The sequence below is a fragment of the Oncorhynchus mykiss genome, chromosome Y (assembly GCF_013265735.2).
Source record: "Oncorhynchus mykiss isolate Arlee chromosome Y, USDA_OmykA_1.1, whole genome shotgun sequence".
NCBI lineage: Eukaryota > Metazoa > Chordata > Actinopteri > Salmoniformes > Salmonidae > Oncorhynchus > Oncorhynchus mykiss.
In genome coordinates, this window is record NC_048593.1 from 36,965,169 (window position 1) to 36,977,890 (window position 12,722).

General features: G+C 42.2%; 1 long non-coding RNA gene across 1 annotated transcript; it reads right to left on the reverse strand.

Annotated features, from left to right (window-relative positions):
• Positions 1 to 10,740: 10,740 nt before the first annotated feature.
• On the reverse strand, positions 10,741 to 12,508 carry LOC110509384. The gene is made up of 4 exons (XR_005040451.1): positions 12,355 to 12,508; positions 12,014 to 12,079; positions 10,873 to 11,913; positions 10,741 to 10,791 (listed from the first exon to the last, which is right to left on the reverse strand). It is a non-coding gene; the product is annotated as an uncharacterized LOC110509384 (long non-coding RNA).
• Between the last annotated feature and the right edge of the window lie 214 nt (positions 12,509 to 12,722).

Genomic DNA, 12,722 nt, shown 5'->3' on the forward strand with positions numbered 1-12,722 from the left:
TTTGGAAGATTGCCTGCCCTATGAGTTCTGTTATACTCACAGACATAATTCAAACAGTTTTAGAAACTTCAGAGTGTTTTCTATCCAATAGTAATACTAATATGCATATATTAGCAATCTAGGACAGAGTAGGATGCAGTTCACTATGGGCATGCAATTCATCCAAAGTGAAAATACTGCCCCCCATCCCCAACAAGTTTGAACCTTTCTTTAGACAGATGTAAAAGTATCTCAAAAAGACTAACCTGGTTGAATAAAGGTACAACAATAAAATAAAAATAATGTTAGGCTCATGCCATAAACTAATTGCTAGATACCAGCTGATCATAGCACTAATGTCCAGTAGGTTCCCAAACCACTACCTTACCATCCATGTTATAGGTTTTTCTAACAGCAGGGTTTCTCAGCCTGGCGTTGGTGGGGACTATACCAACACTACAGAGGGAGCTAGTGTCCACCTCTACAACAGCTGATCTTCTCATCTAAACAACACACAGTCAGACCAAGCAGACCAAGCAGACAGGCATACAATCAGACAGTCATACCAAGCAGACCAAGCAGACAGACATACAATCAGACAGTCAGACCAAGCAGACAGACATACAGTCAGACAGTCATACCAAGCAGACCAAGCAGACAGACATACAATCAGACAGTCATACCAAGCAGACCAAGCAGACAGACATAAAATCAGACAGTCAGACCAAGCAGACCAAGCAGACAGACATACAGTCAGACAGTCAGACCAAGCAGACAGACATACAGTCAGACAGTCAGACCAAGCAGACCAAGCAGACAGGCAGACAGGAAGACCAAGCAGACAGACAGACAGTCAGACCAAGCAGACAGACAGACAGACAGACAGACCAAGTAGACAGACAGACAGACAGACAGACAGACAGACAGACAGACAGACAGACAGACAGACCAAGTAAACAGACAGACAGACAGAGTAGACAGACAGACAGTCAGACAGAGTAGACAGACAGACAGTCAGACAGAGTAGACAGACAGACAGACAGACAGACAGACAGACAGACAGACAGACAGACAGACAGACAGACAGACAGAGTAGACAGACAGACAGACAGACAGACAGAGTAGACAGACAGACAGTCAGACAGACAGAGTAGACAGACAGACAGACAGACAGACAGACAGACAGACAGACAGACAGACAGACAGACAACCCAAGTAGACGGAGTAGACAGACAGACAGACAGACCAAGTAGACAGACCGTCAGACAGAGTAGACACAGACAGACAGACAGACAGACCAAGCAGACAGACAGAGCAGTGCTCCAGTACCACTCACCCTTGTGCCGCTGCTCTGCTTGGTACCTGGGAGGACTATTATGATCAAATATTCTCAAACTCGAACAATGAAACTATACAGAACAATTTAGAGGTTTAGACTAAATATAAGAACAGCACAGCGAAATGTGTTGATGGACTTCAACATAAACAAACTAGAGAAGTTCCTGCTCTTTAAAACTAAAAGAGAAATTGTCAAAAGCATTATTCTCTATTTGTTATACATTATAAATTAATTCCTTGGTCAGTAATGGTTGTGATACAGTCAGTTCAGTAGATGCAAAGTGATGGAAGAGCTACACTGGGGAGGGGTTGCACAGTCCACAACAACATAAATGTGACGAGACATTTGCTCAGGAGGAAACACTGTTTTGCTCACTGATGCACATAAGCAGAAGATAAAGAGAGTGTACATGAGAGTGTACATGAAACAAGTACAATGACATCTACAGTACTAGATGTAGAATCTTCATCAGAAGATGTATTTTACTTCTGAGAAAATATATTTCACTTATAAGAGAATTACATTTTAAAGTTGTCTATTTATCTGGTGTTTACATTGAAATCACATGGTAAAATGGTAATTACTAGCTTTGTTCCGGATATGTTTGTGCTCTTGCCAGCTCCATTGTTGTCAGTGTCAAGCCAAACATGACAATTAGTGACAGTGTGTTTGCTAGGTAATTACAGTGCCTTCAGAAAGTATTCATACCCCTTTCCCGTTTCCACATCTTGTTGTGTTACTGCCTGAATTTAAAATGTATTAAATTGAGATGTCGTGTCATTGATCAACACACAACACCCCATAATGTCAAAGTGGAATTACAGTACCAGTCAAAAGTTTGGACACACCTTACTCATTCACTGGTTTTTCTTTATTTGTACTATTTTCTACATTGGAGAACAATAGTGAAGACATCAAAACTATGAAATAACACATATGGAATCATGTAGTAACCAAAAAACTGTTAAGCAAATGTGATTCGTCAAAGTAGCCAGCTTATTGCCTTGATGACAGCTTTGCACACTCTTGGCATTCTCTCAACCAGCTTCACCTGGAATACTTTTCCAACAGTCTTGAAGGAGTTCCCACATATGCTAAGCACTTGTTGGCTGCTTTTCCTTCACTCTGCGGTCCAACTCATCCCATACCATCTCAATTGGGTTGAAGTCGGGTGATTGTGGAGGCCAGGATATATGATGCAGCACTCCATCACTCTCCTTCTTGGTCAAATAGCCCTTACACAGCCTGGATGTGTGTTGGGTCATTGTCCTGTTGAAAAACAAATGATAAGCGCAAACCAGATGGGAGGACGTATCGCTGCAGAATGCTGTGGTAGCCATGCAAATGAAGTGTTCCTTGAATTCTAAATAAATCACTGACAGTGTCACCAGCAAAGCACCGCCACACCATCACACCTCTTCCTCCATGTTTCATGGTGGGAACCACACATGATCATCCGTTCACATACTCTGCGTCTCACAAAGATGCGGCGGCTGGAACTAAAAATCTCCAATTTGGACTCATCAGACCAAAGAACAGATTTCCACTGGTCTTATGTTCATTGCTCGTGTTTCTATGCAGCAATTCGACCATGAAGGCCTGAATCACACAGTCTCCTCTGAACGTTGATACTTGAACTCTGTGAAGCATTTATTTTGGGTGCAGTCTGGTGCAGTTAACTCTAATGAACTTATCCTCTGCAGCAGAGGTAACTCTGCTGGCGCCGAAGAAGATGGCTGACGTTGTCACGCCCTGACCTTAGTTATCTTTGTTTTCTTTATTATTTTTGGTGAGGTCAAGGTGTGACGAGGGTGGTTTGTTTAGTTTTTGTATTGTCTAGGAGTTTTTGTATGTCTAGAGGTTTTTGTAAGTCTAGGTGTTTATATGTCTATGGTTGCCTAGATTGGTTTTCAATCAGAGGCAGCTGTTTATCGTTGTCTCCGATTGGGGACCATATTTAGGTAGCCATATTCCTTGGGTATTTTGTGGGTTCTTATTCTATGTTCAGTTGCCAGTCTGCACTACTCATATTTGCTTCTCGGTTTGTTTGTTTTTTTGTTAGTTTTGCTCAGTGTTCGTTCTTTAATAAAGAAGTATGTACGCTTACAACGCGACGCCTTGGTCTCCTCCATATGACGACCGTGACAGACATTTTACGTTCTCCCAATCAATTGTGCAATTTATTTTATTTTTTTTGCATTTTGTGTAACTTATTGTGTACATAATGTTGCTGCTACCGTCGCTTATGACCGAAAATAATTCTGGACATCAGAACAGCGATTACTCACCGCGGACTGGAAAAAAAATGTTTCCTTTAACGAGTCCGACGAGAAGGATATCCTGCTTTCACTGGAACAGGCCCAGATCCCCACCTTTTGTGTGAAGAAAAGACGCAGGAAAATGGGCTGCAGATCAGGCATCCTTCTGAAAATCCGTAGGCGAGCGAGTAAACTCCCACTGCCATCCGTTCTTCTTGGTAATGTGCAATCATTGGATAATAAAATTGATGACCTACGATTAAGATCACCCTACCAACATCTTATGTTTCAGACCTATATCTATCCTACTCTGCCTTTCTAAGGTCTTTGAAAGCCAAGTTAACAAACAGATTACCGACCATTTCGAATCCCACCGTACCTTCTACGCTATGCAATCTGGTTTCAGAGCTGGTCATGGGTGCACCTCAGCCACGCTAAAGGTCCAAAACGATATCATAACTGCCATCGATAAGAGACATTACTGTGCAGCCGTATTCATCGACCTGGCCAAGGCTTTCGACAATGTCAATCACCACATTCTTATCGGCAGACTCAACAGCTGGGCCAGACGGACTACCAGGACGTGTACTAAAACCAACTGGCAAGTGTCTTCACTGACATTTTCAACCTCTCCCTGACCGAGACTCCTATACCTACATGTTTCAAGAGGAACACCATTGTCCCCATGCCCAAGGAAGCGAAGATAACCTGCCTAAATGATTACCGCCCCGTGGGACTCGCGTCAGTAGCCATGAAGTGCTTTGAACGGCTGGTCATGGCTCACATCAACAGCATCCTCCCGGACACCGTAGACCCACTCCAATTTGCATACCGCCCCAACAGATCCACAGATGACGCTGTCTCAATCACACACCACACTGCCCTTTCTCACCTGGAAAAAAGGAACACCTATGTGAGAATGCTGTTCATTGTCTACAGCTCCAGCGTTCAACACAATTGCGCCCACAAAGCTCATCACTAAGCTAAGGACTCTGGGACTAAACACCTCCCTCTGCAACTGGATCATGGACTTCCTGACGGGCTGCCCCCAGGTGGTAAGAGTAGGCAACAACACATCTGCACGCTGATCCTTAACACTGGGGCCCCTCATTGGTGTGGACTTAGTCCCCCACTGTGTTCCCTGTTCACCCATGACTGCATGTCCAAACACGACTCCAACACCATCATTAAGTTTGCTGATGACACAACAGTGGTAGGCCTGGTCACTGACAACAATGAGACAGCCTATAGGGAGGAGATCAGACAACTGGCAGTGTGGTACCAGGTCAACAATCTCTCCCTCAATGTGAGCAAGACTAAGGAGCTGATCTTGGACTACAGGAAAAGGCGGGCTGAACGGGCCCCCATTAACATCGACAGTGAAGCGGTTCGCTAGTGTCAAGTTCCTTAGTGTCCACATCACCAACGAACTATCATGGTCCAAACACACAAAGACATTCGTAAAGAGAGCACTACAAAACCTTTTCCCCTCAGGAGACTGAAAAGATTTGGCATGGGTCCCCAGATCCTCAAAAGGTTCTACAGCTGCACCATTGAGAGCATCCTGACCGGTTGCATCACTGCCTGGTATGGCAACTGCTCGGCATCTGACCGCAAGGCGCTACAGAGGGTAATGCGAACGGCGCAGTACATCACTGGGGCCAAGCTTCCTGCCATCCAGGACCTATATAATAGTCGGTGTCAGAGGAAAGCCCATAAAATTGTCAGACTCCAGTCACCCAAGTTATAGACTGTTTTCTCTGCTACCCCAAGGCAGGCGGTACCGGAGCACCAGGGCTAAGACCAAGAGGCTCCTTAACAGCTTCTACCCCCAAGCCATAAGACTGCTGAACAATTAATAAAATCGCCACCGGACAATCCCCCTCCCCGCCTGTACATTGCTGCTACTGCTACTCGCTGTTTATTATCTATGCATCGTCACCTCACCCCCACCCACATGTACAAATTACCTCAACTAACCTGTACCCCCGAACACTGACTTGGTACCGGTACCTCCTGTAGATAACCTCATTATTGTTATTCTTATTGTGTTACTTTTTTATTATTACTTTTTATTTTAGTCTACTTGGTAAATATTTTCTTAACTCTTCTTGAACTGCACTGTGTCACGGCAGATTTCCTACTCTTTTTTTTTTAATTTTTTATTTATTTTTTATTTCACCTTTATTTAACCAGGTAGGCTAGTTGAGAACACCTTTATTTAACCAGGTAGGCTAGTTGAGAACACCTGTATTTAACCAGGTAGGCTAGTTGAGAACACCTTTATTTAACCAGGTAGGCTAGTTGAGAACACCTTTATTTAACCAGGTAGGCTAGTTGAGAACACCTTTATTTAACCAGGTAGGCTAGTTGAGAACACCTTAATTTAACCAGGTAGGCTAGTTGAGAACACCTTAATTTAACCAGGTAGGCTAGTTGAGAACACCTTTATTTAACCAGGTAGGCTAGTTGAGAACACCTTAATTTAACCAGGTAGGCTAGTTGAGAACACCTTTATTTAACCAGGTAGGCTAGTTGAGAACACCTTAATTTAACCAGGTAGGCTAGTTGAGAACACCTTAATTTAACCAGGTAGGCTAGTTGAGAACACCTTTATTTAACCAGGTAGGCTAGTTGAGAACACCTTTATTTAACCAGGTAGGCTAGTTGAGAACACCTTAATTTAACCAGGTAGGCTAGTTGAGAACACCTTTATTTAACCAGGTAGGCTAGTTGAGAACACCTTAATTTAACCAGGTAGGCTAGTTGAGAACACCTTTATTTAACCAGGTAGGCTAGTTGAGAACACCTTTATTTAACCAGGTAGGCTAGTTGAGAACACCTTAATTTAACCAGGTAGGCTAGTTGAGAACACCTTAATTTAACCAGGTAGGCTAGTTGAGAACACCTTTATTTAACCAGGTAGGCTAGTTGAGAACACCTTAATTTAACCAGGTAGGCTAGTTGAGAACACCTTTATTTAACCAGGTAGGCTAGTTGAGAACACCTTAATTTAACCAGGTAGGCTAGTTGAGAACACCTTAATTTAACCAGGTAGGCTAGTTGAGAACACCTTTATTTAACCAGGTAGGCTAGTTGAGAACACCTTTATTTAACCAGGTAGGCTAGTTGAGAACACCTTAATTTAACCAGGTAGGCTAGTTGAGAACACCTTTATTTAACCAGGTAGGCTAGTTGAGAACACCTTAATTTAACCAGGTAGGCTAGTTGAGAACACCTTTATTTAACCAGGTAGGCTAGTTGAGAACACCTTTATTTAACCAGGTAGGCTAGTTGAGAACACCTTTATTTAACCAGGTAGGCTAGTTGAGAACACCTTTTATTTAACCAGGTAGGCTAGTTGAGAACACCTGTATTTAACCAGGTAGGCTAGTTGAGAACACCTTTATTTAACCAGGTAGGCTAGTTGAGAACACCTTTATTTAACCAGGTAGGCTAGTTGAGAACACCTTAATTTAACCAGGTAGGCTAGTTGAGAACACCTTAATTTAACCAGGTAGGCTAGTTGAGAACACCTTTATTTAACCAGGTAGGCTAGTTGAGAACACCTTTATTTAACCAGGTAGGCTAGTTGAGAACACCTTAATTTAACCAGGTAGGCTAGTTGAGAACACCTTTATTTAACCAGGTAGGCTAGTTGAGAACACCTTAATTTAACCAGGTAGGCTAGTTGAGAACACCTTAATTTAACCAGGTAGGCTAGTTGAGAACACCTTTATTTAACCAGGTAGGCTAGTTGAGAACACCTTTATTTAACCAGGTAGGCTAGTTGAGAACAAGTTCTCATTTGCAACTGCGACCTGGCCAAGATAAAGCATAGCAGTGTGAACAGACAACACAAAGTTACACATGGAGTAAGTAAACAATTAACAAGACAATAACACAGTAGAAAAAAAAGAAAAAAAAAAAAAAAAGTCTATACACATTGTGTGCAAAAGGCATGAGGAGGTAGGCGAATAATTACAATTTTGCAGGTTAATAACACTGGAGTGATAAATGATCAGATGGTCATGTACAGGTAGAGATATTGGTGTGCAAAAGAGCAGAAAAGTAAATAAATAAAAACAGTATGGGGATGAGGTAGGTAAAAATGGGTGGGCTATTTACCGATAGACTATGTACAGCTGCAGCGATCGGTTAACTGCTCAGATAGCAGATGTTTGAAGTTGGTGAGGGAGATAAAAGTCTCCAACTTCAGCGATTTTTGCAATTCGTTCCAGTCACAGGCAGCAGAGAACTGGAACGAAAGGCGGCCAAATGAGGTGTTGGCTTTAGGGATGATCAGTGAGATACACCTGCTGGAGCGCGTGCTACGGATGGGTGTTGCCATCGTGACCAGTGAACTGAGATAAGGCGGAGCTTTACCTAGCATGGACTTGTAGATGACCTGGAGCCAGTGGGTCTGGCGACGAATATGTAGCGAGGGCCAGCCGACTAGAGCATACAAGTTGCAGTGGTGGGTGGTATAAGGTGATTTAGTGACAAAACGGATGGCACTGTGATAAACTGCATCCAGTTTGCTGAGTAGAGTGTTGGAAGCAATTTTGTAGATGACATCGCCGAAGTCGAGGATCGGTAGGATAGTCAGTTTTACTAGGGTAAGTTTGGCGGCGTGAGTGAAGGAGGCTTTGTTGCGGAATAGAAAGCCGATTCTTGATTTGATTTTCGATTGGAGATGTTTGATATGAGTCTGGAAGGAGAGTTTGCAGTCTCTTCCTCTGAAGAGGTGAAACAAGGATCGGACCAATATGCAGCGTGGTAGGTGTCCATGTTTTAATAGGGAAAACTGAACATGAACACTAATACAAAATAACAACGTGAACTGGCAACGAAACAGTCCCGCGACGCACAAACAGACACGGGAAACAATCACCCACAAAATACCCAAAGAACATGGCTGCCTAAATATGGTTACCAATCAGAGACAACGATAAATACCTGCCTCTAATTGAGAACCAATCTAGGCAACCATAGACTAGAAAACACCTAGACTAGAAAACACCCCATAAACATACAAAACCCCTAGACCAGACAAAACACATAAATCCCAAATGTCACACCCTGACCTAACCAAATTAATAAAGAAAACAAAAATAACTAAGGCCAGGGTGTGACACACTGCTGGTTAAGGGCTTGTAAGTAAGCATTTCACGGAAAGTCTGTTGTATTTGGCGCATGTGACAAATAACATTTGATTTGATTTGAACTCTGGGTCTTCCTATCCGGTGGCGATCCTCATGAGAGACAGTTTCATCATTGATGGTTTTTGCAACTGCACTTGACGAAACGCTCCAAGTTCTTGAAATGTTCCATATTGACTGACCTTCATGCCTTAAAGTAATGATGGACTGTCATTTCTCCTTGTTTAGTTGAGCTGTTCTTGCCATAATATGGACTTGTTCTTTTACCAAATAGGGCTATCTTCTGTGTACAACCCCTACCTTGTCACAACACAACTGATTGACTCAAACGCATTAAGAAGGAAATAAATTCCATAAATTAGCTTTTAACAAGGCACACCTGTTAATTGAAATGCATTTCAGGTGACTACCTCATAAAGCTGGTTGAGAGAATACAAAGTTTGTGCAAAGCTACTATCAAGGGTGGCTACTTTGAAGAATCTCAAATGTAAAATATATTTTGATTTGTTTAACACTTGTTTGGTTACTTTCATAATTTTGACGTCTTCACTATTATTCAACAATGTAGAAATAGTAAACAAATAAAGTAAAACCCTTGAATGAGTATGTGTGTCCAAACTTTTGACTGGTACTGTATGTTTATAGAAATACTTTCTAATTAATAAAACATGTAAAGCTAAAATGTCTTGAGTCAAGCAGTATTTAAGCCCATTGTTATGGCAAGCCTAAATAAGTCCTGCAGTAAAGAATAGCTTAACAAGTCACATAATACGTTGGACTCTCTGTGCAACAATAGTGTTTAACATGATTTTTTTTAATGACTACCTCATCTCTGTACCACACACATACAATTATCGATAAGGTCCATTAGTCGAGTAGTGAATTTCAAACACATATTCAACCACAAACACCAGGGAGGTTTTCCAATGCCTCGCAAAGAAGGGCACCGATTGTAAAAAAATTTTTTTTTTTAAACATACAAAAAAAAGAGACACTGAATATCCCTTTGAGGTGAAGTAAATTACACTTTGGATGGTGTATCAATACACCCAGTCACTACAAAGATACATGAGTCCTTCCTAAATACTGTAAGTTTCCGGAGAGGAAAGAAACCACTCAGGGATTTCACCAAGAGGTCAATGGTGACATTAAAACAGTTACAGAGTTGAATGGCTGTGATAGGAGAAGACTGAGGATGGATCAACAATATTGTAGTTACTTTTACAACACTAACCTAAACGAAAGAGTGAAAAGAAGGGAGCCTGAACAGAATACAAATATTCCACAAATTGCATCCTGTTTGCAAGAAGGTACTCAAGTAAAACTGCATAAAATGGGGAAAGAAATTAACTTTATGTCCTGAATAACAAGCGATGGAGTTTTTTATGAAAAAAATGAATGGATTAGAGTTAAGCACAGACAAAATCCTAGAGGAAAACCTGGTTCAGTCTGCTTTCCAACAGACACTGGAAGACAGATTCACCTTTCAGCAGGACAATAACCTAAATGAAAAACCAAATATATACTGCAGTTGCTTACTGAGATGACATTGAATGTTCTTGAGTGGTATATTTACAGTTTTGGCTTAAATCAGCTTGAAAATCTATGGCTGTCTAGCAATGATCAACAACCAACTTGACAAAGCTTGACTCATTTTTTTTAAGAATAATGTGCAAATATTGAGCAAAGCTCTTACAGATTCACCCATAAAGACTCACAGCTAACTACCACGAAGAACCCATTACCACAACAAAACACTAGCTGATTGAGCACCGTAAAGGATCAAGCCTTACAGAAAATTGTCATGGGAAATCATAGTGTTTTGGCATAATAGGAAAAAGTGTATTGCAAAATATTGCACAAACTCCTTTGGGAAATAAATGCATAAGCTTGGTTGATTCAGCGTTAGTGTTACTTTTGAGCACAGGCAATCTCACTGTCTAAGTCTCTCTCCTAAAAATAAATACACACAAAAAAACACAATTTTGCAGCCTTTTACTCAGTCCAGTGAGGTTAAGGCCGTGCTCATGCTCAGTGACTCTATGCTCCTACTCTGAAATAAAACGGAGCATGGAGAGAAAGCATCAGAGGGTAAACAGGTTATACAACGTCACAGTCCCCCAGAATGACTTACCATGGTGACTATGACGTCCTGTGGTAGCAGACGTTGCTTCTGGAGCACCGGGGTCATTGCTTCCTGTAGAGTTCCATTGGAAGTCATCACAACACCCACTGTCTTCCCTGTGGACACTATCTCCACCCTGAGAAATACTTTTTGTCTGGCTGTATTATTTATTTAATTACAGGATAATAAAATTGTCTTCCCCATGACATGCCTTATGAGCTATATACTCCCTCTGTGTCATTTTTCTAATTGATGAAGGCCATTGATGAAGGCCCAAAATGTCCAGCTTTTAATAGTGACACGTTTTTTAATGTTGAGCAAGCATGGAGCCTTTTCCTTTTCAAGGATAAATAAAAGTCATGGAATATCAGGATGTGGTCACCCATGCGAAAGACGCGCTGAGCTCCAGAAAATCCTGCTTTTCCTTCAGAGCTGAGCTGTCCTGGTCCAGAGAGAGGGGTTTCTGTGGAGAGACCAGAGAACAGAGAGAGAACAAACAGGACAGGTACATCAACAATAGAAACTCTTTTCCACCTAGGATGTTGCTAAGTGACAGATAGACACCATTTTGGGTTAAACCAATCGTTTCATTCCAGGAGCTATTATGAACAATTCCATGTAGCGTTCATGTGTGTGTCATGTGTATGTAATGTGTGAGCTACGCCAAGATTTTCCTCTTTTAGGGCAATAAACGTGATTCTGATTCTTATTGGCCGTCATTGTAAATAAGAATTTGTTCTTAACTGACTTGCCTGGTAAATAAAGGTTAAATAAAATATAAAACAATTCTGCTTGGGAGGTACATGCTTATTACACAGTTGGCCTCTGCCCTGCATGTAGGAGCCAACTCTGACTGAGGCTCAACTTGTCCTTGCCCTGCAGGTAGATGATGACATCCAAGAGGGGAAAGCCTTTCTTCTCATAGAACCCAGTCAGCATGGTGTGGATGGAATGTCCAGCACGGGCTGGAACCAGGGAGGCAGTACCGTCAGGTAGGAACACACAGCAGTTCTCAGCCTGGCCCGCACGCCAACGCTCTCTCTCCAACTGCTGTGGGGAAAGGGGGCAAAAGTCACAAGTTAATTCAAAGGGAAATGTTGTCGGAACATATTTTATAATATAGTTAGAGCTTGGTGTGTGGTGTGCTTACCTCTACTGCATTGAGGAGAGACCCCGGCATTGCTCTGTAAGACTGCAGCATGGTCAGCAAGCTCTTCTAAGGGAATGGGGTGCATTATATTCAGCTGCAGGTACACTCTTAGAAAAAAAGGTTCCAGGTCAAACACTTTTGGATTCCATGTAGAACCCTTTCCACAGAGGGTTCTACCTGGAACCAAAAAGGGCTCTAACTAGAACCAAAAAGAGTTATCCTGTGGGGACAGCCGAATAACCCTTTTTTCAAATAATGTACAGTAGGTCACCGTACCAGAAACGTCATATACTGTACCATAAACTCTGAACCAATGCTATCCCCATTGTATTATACTGTACCTCCCCACGAGCACCTCTTTTCCTGAAGTTTGTCTCTGGTCAACTTGTTCTGTAGAGCTTTCATCTTCTTCTCTGCTCCCTCGTCCACATCCAAAGGAAGAGACTTTCCCGGTTTGACCTTTGGTTTCTAAGAACAATACGCAGTCATGAGTTGGTTTATGCACGAACATTATAGCCAAGCTTCACAATACTGTACAGTACCTTTTTGGGGTTTCTGGTCAGCCTTGTGCCTGTCACTGAGTGAGGCGCTGTCAGTCCCAGCAGTTTTCCTGGTCGCTGTGCTCTTCGAGCAGGGTCCCAGCTCAGGTAGAGGCCTGCCCTCCACATTGGTCAACATGCAGCTCTGGTAGAGCTGGGAGCGAACAAAG